Consider the following 12683-nt stretch of genomic DNA (forward strand, 5'->3'; position numbering starts at 1 on the left):
TCCTGCTGGTATACATAGATATAGTTCATTCATTTTAACATCTGCTTAGTATACCACATACCATTTTTATACACTTGTTTCATTATGTATGGAGTAGATTCTTGGAAGGGAAATTGCAAAGTCAAAGGGCATCACATTGAAAATTATTGTAGACATTGGCAAATGGCCCTCCACAAAGGCTGTACAAACTTACATTCCTACCAACAGTATATGAGACTTAGATCATGGAAAGGTGGAGCAGTCAGGAGAACCAAATTTGAAGTGATAGGTCAGTAGTAGAGCCTGAAAGGAGGAACCTCAGCCCAGAGGACTGGGAGAAAGTCTACTTCTGCAGGCTGAGGATGGGCAGAATAGAGAGCACCCCAGGGTCGCTCACAGTGACATAGTATTGGTTACTTAAGAACCCAAGGTGGGAGGATGCTTCATGCTATTGGGAAGAGAGAACCAGGACCTTTACCTCAATTCTATCACAGGAGGATCACAGCCCTTTGGTTCTTAATCTCTTTTGGATTATGGACCTCTTTTAGGATTTGATAATCCTAAATCCCTGAGTGTGCACACATACTCACACAAATGCACCTGCAATTTTGCGTATAATTTTGAAGAGCTAACTGAAAATCTCAGAGTATTAGACATCATGTACAAAGCCTGGACTAGCCTTCTGAAGGATGAGATACCATGTAGTCATTCTATTCCTCCCAAACAAGGCCATCAAAAGGCTACTAGTCCTAGCTATCCCATCAGCTGATCAGGTTCATAAGTGAGTCCACCTGAGATCAGAGGAGACCAACAGAAAAACCACCCAGCTGAGCCCAGCACAAACTGATAACTTGCAGAATCATGCACTAAATAATAGCTTGTGGTTTAAAACCTTTAGGGGCAGGGCCGGCCAGAGGAGGCAAGCTGTCCCAGGCCACGGTCACCCGCCCCTCTGCTCGCTGCAGCCCTGCGCTCCCACCATGCCCTCCTGGTGCTGCAAGGCGCTGATGGGGAGTCATCTCCATCTGCTCAGGGGGCTGGTTTGGCAGGCAGTGGGCACTGTGGCATCAGGGATGGAGAACGGCACATCACCATCTTTGGGGAAGTCAGCAATTGCTCCTGTGAATCGGATCCAAGTAACGACTTCTGATAATTGTGTGGTAATTTTCTCAAAAATATCTCATTCTTACTGTACAATGGCAAAAAAACTTTTCCATTACACAAATGTTAATTATAAAGTGGTAGAATTGGACATACTTGAATATGGAAGCCAGTTTCAAGATGTTCTTTACAAAATGACTGGTGAAAGAACTGTGCCAAGAATATTTGTCAATGTAACTTTTATTGGAGTTGCAACTGACACTGATAAGCTCCGCAAAGAAGGGAAATTGTGTCCACTAGTTCATCAGTGTTCTTTCTTTTAAAAAAGTAAGAAGAATTTTAGTGTTGTAGATTCTCATAACTTTGCTAGTAAAATGTCAGTTATTTAAAGTGATAATGTCTTTTAAATGTTTTAGGATGTTTTCAATATGTGAATTATCTTCATGAAAAAGTTGTAGAAATAATGAACAATAAATCACTGTAGAAACCTCAAAAAAAAAAAAAAAGCATTAAGTTTGGGGACGGTTTATTATACAGGAAAAGCTAACTGATACAATCTCCATGAAGAAAACTTGGAAATGCTATTGGGGGACACCAAAGAAGACTTGAACAAGTGGAAAGACATACCATGCTCTTGGACAAGAAGAATCAAGATCATGGAGATAGCAATTTTCTCTAAGTTATTTTATAAATTAAATAAGCTGCAAATGAAATACTTTTATAATCAAATGAGCTGATTCTAAAGTTCATATAGATAAATAAAGTCAAGAAGAACCAGGAAAAAAATCAAAAACAGAAGAAGAGGAACTATACCAATCAGATATTACAGCATATTATAAAGCTTCAGTAATGAAAAGAGGATAGAACTGGTCATGAATAACCAACATAACAAATAAACAGAATAGATAGTCCAGAAAAAGACCTAAATATATGGAGGAATTTTGTATGGTTCCTAAGCAAATTTTAAAATCAGTATAGGAAAAAAAAGTTGTGTAATTAATGTTTCTGGGGCAACTAGATAGTCATCTGGAAAAATATAGAATTGGTATGAGTCACATTTACCTCAAGATTCAAATGTAGCCCTTTAGGCTCTCTGAGTAGCACCATGGCAATCAGCAAGAACAAGCACTTTAAGAAAGGTACCAAAAAGGGAGCCAAGAAGAAAGTGGTTGATCCAACTTTTAAGAAAGATTTGTATGATGTGAAAGCACCAGCTATGTTCATATGAGAAATAGTGGGGGCCCAGCCTGAGGGTGCAACCATTCACATGTGCCACTTCAGTGGCCCAGGGTTTGCCAGTTTGGATCCCAGGTGCACACCTAGCACTGCTTGGCAAGCCATGCTGTGGCAGGCGGCCCACATATAAAGTAGAGGAAGGTGGCCACAGATGTTAGCTCAGGGCCAGTCTTCCTCAGCAAAAAGAGGAGGATTGGTGGCAGATGTTAGCTCAGGGCTAATAGTCCTTTAAAAATATACATAAAATATATATATATAAAATAAAATATATATAAATAAATAATAAACAAATATAAAAATATATTTTAAAATATATATATAAGAAATATTAGGAAAACTAGTCATGAGAACTCAAGGGACCAAAATCACACCTGACGGCCTCAAGGGTTGTGTGTTTGAAGTGAGCCCTGTTGATCTGCAGAATGATCAAGTTGCACTTAGAAAATTCAAGCTAATAACTGAGGATGTTCAGGGCAAAAACTGTCTATCTAATTTCCATGGTGTGGATCTTACTTATGACAGAATGTGCTCTATGGTCAAAAAACGGCAGACCATGATTGAAGCTCTCTTGTTGATATCAAGACTACCAATGGTTATTTGCCTCGTCTTCTCTGTGTTGGTTTTACTAAAAAACACAACAATCAGATTCAGTAGACCTCTTATGCTCAGCACCAACAGGCGTGCCAAATCTGGAAGAAGATGATGGAAGTCATGACCCAAGAGGTACAGACAGATGACTTGAAAGAAGTAGTCAGTAAACTGATTCCAGACAGCATTGGAAAGACACAGAAAAGGCTTGCCAATCTATTTATCCACTCCATGATGTCTTAGTTGGAAAAGTAAAAATGCTGAAGAAGCCCAAGTTTGAACTGGGAAAAGTCATGGAGTTTCATGGAGAAGGTTGTGGAAAAGCTACTGGGGATGAGACAGGTGCTAAAGATGAATGCAAGCCACCAGCCCAAGAATCTGTTTAAAATTCAGACTTTTAATGGTGATAAATAAAAAATCCTATTTGTGGAGAAAAAAAGATTCAAATGTTAAAAACCCTGAAAACATGAAGTATTAGAAAAAAATGGGTATATATACTTTTAAACCTTGTAGTAGGAAAGGTTTGTCTACAACATAAAACACAAATGTCATTAAAAAAGTATTAACAGAAATGCTGGTAAATTTTACTACAAAAAATTTAAAATTTATGTTAATAAAAAAATTTATGTTAAAACAATTGTAAGAAGACTGAAAAGACAATCATGAAACTGGAATAAATATATGCAACTCATATCGCAGACAAAAGTGAAGTTCTCTAATATATAAAGAACTTCCACAATTCAATAAGAAAAAGCCTAATAACACAATAGAAAAAAGAGTAAATGATATGAACATCTAGGTTGCAGAAAAGGAAATACAAATAGTTTTTGATATTTTAAAAGATATTAAACCTCACTCATATTAAAAGAAATGCAAATTAAAACAGTACTCAGAGAACAATTTTCCACCTATCATGTTGAGAAAAATATTCAACTTTTCTAACACACTTGGAGCTTGTGTGAGGAAAAAGGCATTTTTATACACTGCTGATGAGTGTATATTAAACCACCTCTGTAAGGCAACTTGTCATTATCAATCAAAATGTAAATGCACATAACCTTTGACCTAGGAATAAAGATATATTCTGATGCATGGAAGTAATGTATGGACAAGATTTTTCATTGCAGCATTATTTGCCATAGCATATAATAAAATTTTATGCAGCTTTAAAAGAAACTGCATGAGGAAGTTCTTTTATGTACTGATATGGAAAGATCTCTAAAATACAAGTAGAAACAAATGAGGAGAACAAATGCTAATATTTGTGATAGAACAGGAGGTGTATGTGTGTGTATATATATCCACATTTATTTGCTTATATGTGAATAAAATAACTCTTGAAACTTGCACATTAATTATTTGTATGATAGGAGTATACATTTTAATTCTACTTTGGTATGCTTTTTCCTAAACTTATGCATGTTTACTGATCAAATAGGCTAGCAGTACTTTTACATATTGTTTAAATTTATAAATGCAAATTTGTTTTAACAAAGTTGAACTGTTATGCTGATGAATTTTATTTCAAAAGTTAATACATTTTGTCGTTTATCAGCTTGAAGATATTTTCCAGGATCTTTAAGTAACTTAAGAGCTTGGACTGATTAATTTAATTGATGGATATTCACTGGGTACTTAATTTTTTTTTTTTTGAGATTAGCACCTGAGCTAACAACTGTTGCCAGTCTTCTGGGGTTTTTCTTCTTCTTCTTCTTCTTCTCCCCAAAGCCCCCCAGTACATAGTTGTTATTCTAGTGGTAGGTCCTTGTGGTTGTATTATGTGGGACGCCACCTCAGCATGGCCTGTTGAGCTATGCCATGTCTGCACCTAGGATCTGACTGGCAAAACCCTGGGCTGCCAAAGTGGACCGTGCAAACTTAAACACTCAGCCACAGCACCAGCCCCTGGATAATTTCTAAGCAAAGTGGAATACTGAAATATGCATACCGAGCATAATTTAACTTTATATACTTTTGCTCCTTTTTTTACGTCTACAGAGAGCCTATATCTCTGGGTCTGTTAATGAACATGTTCATTTTTGTCAAAGAAGTTTTACTATACAGGACACATATAGCTGCAGAAATTTGTGAACTCTGCTAGTCTGCTAAAATGCTAATGGGTGGACAGTTCACAGTCACAAGCATCCATCCTCTGGTTTCTCTGTGAAATAGAGAATTAAATCATGTTTATTTTATAATCACTATTTATAAATCACTTAACACATGTTTATTTTATATCTGTTTGACAGTCATGATTTTATCTTTTTTTTAATGTACCTTTTAATAGCACACAGGACAGAAGCCCTATTCATTATAATTCTTCACAAAAATGGAAGCCTTAGAGTTAATTCTTGCCCTTAATCTTAGATGAGAAAACCTGGAAGGCAGTAACTGGAAGATCAGAGATGGTGTTAACCTTCAACAACCCTAATCTTATCCCTCCTACTCACCCTTCTAGTCGAGTGGGCCTAAATAATCTTTTCCCACCCTACGCCACCAGGTGGGGCTGGATCAAGGGTCCTAGCCCTGGAAGGCTAATACCAAACACGCATAGTCTGGAAGGAACCAGGAGGGTGAGGGGGCCAGATTAGATTATTGAAGGTTAATACCAGTTTACATGATCTTTCAATTAGGATTAAGGGAAAGAATTAAATTCTAATGCCTAAGGTTTAGTGGTGGGTCCTGTTGTATTCAGTTAATGGGTTGCTGCAGCCGCTGAGGGGAAATGAAGATAACATGAAGTTTAGAGCTAGGAGATAGAGATTTTTTTTAAACTTTTTATTGAAGTATAACATGTATACATCTTAAGAATTGAGCACACCTGTGTAACCAGCGCCCAGATCAAATTGCAGAACATTACCAGCATCTGAGAAGCCCCCTCATTTTTCTCAGTCACCACCCACCCGCAGCACACACAAAAGTCACTCAATACTGAGTTCTCACAACATGGATTAATTTTGCCTGTGTTTGTACTTCATATAAATTGAATCACACAGATTTTTTTTGCGAAAATTTCTTTCATTAATTGTATTTTTCCAAGATTCATCCATATTGTTGCATCTAGTGGTAGATCCATTCATTATCTAGTCTGCTGTCAATACGAATTTGGGTAGTTTCCATTTTAGGACTATTATGATAGTACAGCTGTGAACATTCCTGTCCATATCTTCTTATGCCATGCATTTCTCTTAAGTATATACCTGGGAGTGGAATTGCTAGGTCATATTTATTTCTATATCTATCAGTTTGTATATATATATAAAAAACGATGAATTCATGCTGATACCGCTGATTCCAATCTAAGACAACAGGGCTCATTTTACCCTCTCCCCTTTCCTCATTTGCAATTCCTTTCTTCAACAGTGAGAAATGTAGCTCCCATTAAATATAATATATTTTCTTATTTGCACAATCCTAGAATGCCCATAAAAAGAACTGCTAACCCATATTCCCCAGCTCTGTCTGCTGACAGGGCTTAGAAGCAATGACGCCTCAGTGCAATGAACACACTCAGCACCCAGATCTTCATTTCTAGATGTCATTCTCCAAGAAAAGGAACCAGGGTTCCTTGGAGAAATGACTGAGTCTAGGGAGGGGGCAATGAAAATACAAGATGAGCCTGAAACATCTTGTGGTGTCAGAAAGTAAGGAAGTGCTCAAAATAGAATGGGAGTATTTCAAAAGGACGCAGGAGCCAACTTGAAGATGCTCCTAATGACCATATGTGGGACAATTTGAGCAACAAAACAAAAAATGTTAGTAATGGATTATAATCTGTAGAATAAAATAAATATCAATGAGTTAATACTGGAATAAATAACTGAATAAATAAATAGGGAAGGTACAGCTCATCCTTACAACTGAATTTCAATTAATAAATGGAGAAGGAATTATGCAAATAGAAATCACCTTTGGAAAATCAAAGGTAATACATATTGCAGACAAGAATCATCAGTGAATGCTAGAATTAGGTAGTTGAAAGTAATGATAAAAAGATTTGTATAGTCTCAAAGTATCTCCCCAAACAATACTTATTAATTACAAAAAGGAAAGCAGTAATTTTATAGCAGAGAACCCTAGCAGACATCATCTTTACCACATCATCTTTCAAAGTGAACATCACCAGTAATGAGACACAGCAATATCACATGTGCCTTCTGATATGATGCACTGGGAACGACACAACATCACTTTTGTGGGATGCTCACCAAAAATGGATAACTTCAACCTCATCATGAGAAAACATCAGACAAATACAAGTTGAGGGGCACTCTACAAAAATAATTGGCCAGTACTCTTCAAAACTGTCAAGGTCACGAAAGACAAAAATAATTGGCCTGGACTCTTAAAAACTGTCAAAGTTATGAGAGAAAAAAAAAAGACTGAGGAGTTGTTCTACATTAAAGAGTCCTTAAAGAGACATGACAATTGAACGCAGTGTGGGATCCTGGATTACATCCTGGACCAGAAAAAGAACATTAGTGGGAGAACTGGCCACATCTGAATAAAGTCTGTAGATTCTTTAACAGTAGTATATTAATGCTAATTTCCTGACTTCGATAATTCTCCTGTAGTTATGTAAGATGTTATACTTGGGGAAGCTGGTAAAGAGTATTCAAGAACTTGCTGTATTATTTTTGTAAGTCTAAAATTACTTCAAAGAAAAAAGATTTTTAAAAAAGAAGAAGGGGGTGGGGCATGATTGTGTCGTGCTTCAGCCAAAAACCCTGCAAGCACCTCTGCCTACGGCTTAAAGACTGACTCTCCTGAGAGTGGCCTTCAAGGCCCTCAATAACCTGGCCAAACATTCCCCCAGAGCTATTGCCCTTCACTCTCCTATCACCTGCCCACACCCCACCAATCTCCACAGCACGCAGTACACACTGCTTAGAAAAACCCTACTCACGTTCAAAGACCTCCTGCACAGGACCTTGACTCTGCACCAGCTTCAGGAAGCAGAGGGAGCTTCTGGCTCTTCCTGGGTCAGCAGCTGACTTTCCTGACTCCCTGGAAATCTTGAACTCCCTCTAAGGGCCTCTGCAGGCCAGTCAGGCATTGCTGACACCCTTTCTACCCTCAGGAAACTCGCAACCTGCAAATGAATAAGAAAGGAAACAATAGTGACAGGCTCAGGAAAGCTCAAGGAGGCAGGTCAGAGAAAGGCAAGGGAATTCACATCTTCTGCTGTGAAGTAGGTGTTCTTCTTACTCCCTCTTTGCTAGTGAGGGAATTGAAGCTCAGAGAGGTGACCCGCCTAAGGCTACACAACCAGTAAGGTAGAGCCAGGTTTGAACTCAATTCCCTGCTCCCCCCGCTGAGGAATTCAACTCTCAAATGCTTTGAATAGTCAGCCAAGCAGGGTCCTCAGACAGCTTACATTTTACCCCAACTCCAACCTCAAGGAGCAAAATGAGATCTTCCTAGAGAACACTGCAGACAAAGTTCTCAAAGAGCTGAGGGACATGCCAACTGACTCCCTACCCACCAAGCCCACAGAGGATCCTGGAATCACGGATGAACTTGTTCTCAGGAAATGTCAATGGCTTTTACAATGAACTAAATTGACATGAGCTATGTGAATCTGTGCAAAAATATCCCAAAGCTGAGCAGGTGGGATACCTTGCTAGACACCATTTGGCCGGCTTCCTCCACATTTAAATGTGGATTCATCACTTCAAAAGACACTGGTTGGGAAACTGCTATTGCAAAGCTCTGGGTGAACCAGCAAACCCACCTGGTAGAGCGGCAGCGGCGATTAACTGAGCGACAGAGCGTGCTTGACACCAAGTCAGAAGCAACGAATATTGGCTATTAGGACTACAATTATTGATATTATAATTGTTCATATCAAACCTCTACCCTCCCCACACACTTCACTTCTCCCTGTACCCAGCAGGTTTTCCCATCTTCCTATATCTCCCTCCCTACCGGGGAGAATTCGGGACTGCATGCAAGACAGGGAGTATATTTTATTTTTTTAAAAGAAAGCACTTCTTAAATTTCAACTTGTCAAGACCCCTGCCCCACTCAGCTTTCCATCTCCCAACAGAGACCTCCATACCCACACCCCACTGCTTCACTTTCTCTTACCATAACTTACGTGGCCCGGGGCTAGTGGTCCCCCTCCATCTCTGTGGAGAGGAGGTGACCCGGCCCACCCAGCATGGTCTTGCCTGTGCCAAGACAAGAAGAAAAGGAGGCTTTGTGTGGCTCTGACCCCTCTGGCTACTGAGGCCCTTCCAGTTAGGCTGTCACTCTTCCCTGATCTCTACCCCTAAAGAGACGGCCAGCCCCTATTTCTTGTTTCCCTTGGCCCCTTGCCTTAGGCCTGGGCTAGGAAAGCAAGACTCCCCACCATTTGTCCCCTCAGCACAGCTAGGGTGGGAGGCCGGTGTGCATCCTGTAGCATTGCCTGTGGAGGCACAGGCACTCTGGAGGCAAATCTCCACATTTCTGAATGGCATCTGTGTGACCTTGGATCACCTCCTAACTTCACCGAGCCTCACACTGTGTTCAATGTGGATCTTGATGTTACCTGCCAGAGCATTAGACGAAAGAGAAGCTCTGCACATTTCGGTGCTTCATTTATGAGGTGGTTATGGGTGGTCTCCCCCTAGCCGCTCTGAGGACTTGCCACTCTGAGCCCCCAAATACCCCCTTTGCCCTCTTCTCACCTTCACCTCCCTCCAGATTCCCTCACCATCTAGTTACACCTCTGGGGCCTGAGAGTCAAGAGGTCTGATAATGCAAGAGTACGGATTTCAGAAGAACATCTACCTGGTTTTCAAGCTGAGATTCGCCACCCTCTGACCTTGATCAAATACATCTTATTTGACAAATGAGATAAGGATACCTACCAGATAGGTTTATTGACGCAAGGATTAAATGAACAACATGTATATGGCCTTAGCACAATACCAGTTTCAAAGAAGTGTAGCAGTAATAATACATAACAGTGTTTATTGTCATTAGTCCCACCTGGCTGCCAACTTGCTTAGAGGCCTGGCATATGGTTGGCATATTTCCTAGTTCCTGACAATGACACCAGTTTCTCTTATTTTTAATTTCATGGGTCATTTTTAGAGAATGTTGAAAGGAGGACATTAGCAAACTGGGTCCTTATTAACATCTGGAAGTTTTCCTTTACCTGTTTGGGCTGGCTTCTATTGGTATGAGGAAATAAATTGATTTCCAAACACTTATCCTAAATCCAGCCAATTTATGGAGTAATTCAAGTAGTTCTTCTAGTTCTAAGATTTCCTAAGAAAGCAATTTAATCTTCTACTGATAACCATAATTTGTCTCCTTCCCCATAACTCTTCATTTGTGCTTTATTGCATTGATCAGATCATGGATAATGAACAATTGTGATGGTATCATCTTTACTTCATTCCTGGCTTAATGAAGAATGCCTCTCTCTTTTCTCCTGTATGTACATGTGAACTATTTGTTTAAGATAAAGGTAATTATATTGTTAAGGAAACCTCCCTTTATTTCCTTTATTTCTAACTCTTAGAGTTTGTTGTTTTTAAGCAGGTACGGCTGCTTAATTTCATCAGTATTTATTCAAATAAGGTTATTTTATTTTTGTTCTTTGACCTTATGACAGACATGATGGCTAAAGACTTTTCTGGAACTCCACTTGGGAATGAATAGCTAACCAATAATTTATTTTATGTTCAAATTAGTGGATAAAGAATGGACTATGCAACAAGGAGCATTAGAATATTTAGACGTCCACTGGGGGAAAAATTTTGTTTGAACTTTTCCTCTCAATCCCATAAAAAATTCTAGATGGATTAGAGATTATACCATTAAAAAAACTTAAAACTATTTGAAGAAAATATTGGAAAATATTTTTATGGCCTTGATGTGAGAAATCATAAGCAGTGTGTAAAATCTAGAAGCCATAAAAGAAGACATTGAGAGATTTTGCTACCCAAACATCCAAAACTTTTGTACGATGAAAGACACCACAAAGAAAATTAAAGACAATGGAAAAATGAAAGAAAACATTGCCAACATATACAACAAGCATTGGATTACTAATCAGAATATGTAAAGAAAAGAGGAAAAAATATTTGAGTAAAGCTCAACTTCACTCATAATAAATAGCGTGTAAATAAAAACAAGAAAGTAACATTTTTCCTCATCAAATTGTCAAAATTTTAAAAGATAAACACCCAGTGTTGGGGAATGTACATGGCTGCTAGATCTACAACTTCAGGTCTCCCACTCCAGAAGCATTTTATGTAAATAGCACCCCTGCAGGACAACATGGACTACAATGTGATGGGTGTGTCTTGGAGCAGTGCTCTGAGTGCCAGGCCCCTCCTAGGGATTTAGTGAGGTTTTTGTCTACCCAGCAAAACATAAAAGGCTCTCTGACTCAATGATTCCTCTTCCAGGAATCTAGTCTTTCAGAAATACATGAGTATGTAATATGTATATAAAGATATATGCAAAAGGATGTTCATTAAAGCATGCTTTATATTGGAGAAGACAGGAAACAAACTATATGTCCATCAATAGGGGATTGTCTGGACAAATAATGGTGCACACATTCATGAGATATTTTGGAACTCTTAAAAAGAACCAGATGGATTTAAGTGTATTAACATAGAATGATCTTGGAGATTTGATGTTATGACTTGATAAGCATTAATGTGAAAGCAAATCCCAAAAATATCTATTATTCAATCCCAGGTATATACAATTGTGTCTGAATATGTATTAGATAGGGCATGCATAGACAAGGAACTGGAAGAGTCCACCAAGCTGAGGGGACTAGACTGGAATCACTGGGCAGGAGGAGTTAGTGATAGGGAGGAGTTTCATGTTTTACTCTGTTTGCTGTATTACTTTGTGACTCTACCACAATATGAAAGTATTGCATATGTGTTGTGTTTATTGCAAATTCAAAATATTAGGTGGCCTGCTCATTCTGAGCTTCAAGAATCCCTGTGGGTCTGGCTATTCTTTGACAACTTCCCACCTGGGTAAACTACCAAGGACTGTCCTACTACCCAGTGTGAGAAATTCTTTTTTTATTATTATTTTATAGAGGTCGCATTGGCTTATAACATTGTGTAAATTTCAAGAGTACATAACTATATTTCAGTTTCTGTATAGACTGCATTATATTCACCACCAATAGTCTAGTTTTTATCCATCATCACACATGTGTACCCCTTTATCCCTTTCGCCCTCCCCCCTCCTCCTTCCCCTCTGGTAACCACTAATCTGTTCTCCTTATCTATGCATTTGTTTATCTTCCACATATGAGTGAAATCATTTGGTATTTGTCTTTCTCTGTCTGGCTTATTTTGCTTAGCATAATACCCTCAAGGTCCACCCATGTTGTTGCAAATGGCACAATTTTGTCTTATTTATGGCTGAGTACTACTCCATTGTGTATATATACCACATCTTATTTATCCATTCATCCATTGATGGGCACTTGGGTTGCTACCACATCTTGGCTATTGTGAAAAATGCTGTGATGAACATAGGGATGCTTGGCATTCCTGAAATAAACACTTTTTCTGAGCTAGCTCATCTGGGCATCCTAATCTCAATGAGAGCTTTTTAAAAATTTAGATCCAACTTTCTGCCCAAGATCTGCTGACTCAGAACCGGAATTTCTGTGCCCAAGGCTATTACCTGGAGGAGGAAGTGAGAATTTAGGATTACTGGATAGTGTGGTGACTGTACTGGACAATTGCATAGTCACAGTGAGGAACAGAGAAGGCAGAGGGGCAGCCTTAATCTGCCAGGAC

The 12683-nt window shown here is 38.8% G+C and overlaps 1 long non-coding RNA gene and 1 pseudogene across 1 annotated transcript in view; one reads left to right on the forward strand and one right to left on the reverse strand.

Annotated features, from left to right (window-relative positions):
- The window catches only part of LOC139042068 (uncharacterized), a 42252-nt gene that overhangs the window by 18679 nt on the left and 10890 nt on the right, over window positions 1-12683 (reverse strand). The window contains exon 2 of the long non-coding RNA XR_011498285.1: window positions 7811-7996. This is a non-coding gene — a long non-coding RNA (uncharacterized lncRNA). The remainder of the gene's footprint in view (window positions 1-7810; window positions 7997-12683) is intronic.
- LOC139042031 (small ribosomal subunit protein eS1-like) lies at window positions 2186-5733 on the forward strand (annotated as a pseudogene).

The sequence above is a fragment of the Equus asinus genome, chromosome 25 (assembly GCF_041296235.1).
Source record: "Equus asinus isolate D_3611 breed Donkey chromosome 25, EquAss-T2T_v2, whole genome shotgun sequence".
In the NCBI taxonomy this organism is placed as follows: domain Eukaryota; kingdom Metazoa; phylum Chordata; class Mammalia; order Perissodactyla; family Equidae; genus Equus; species Equus asinus.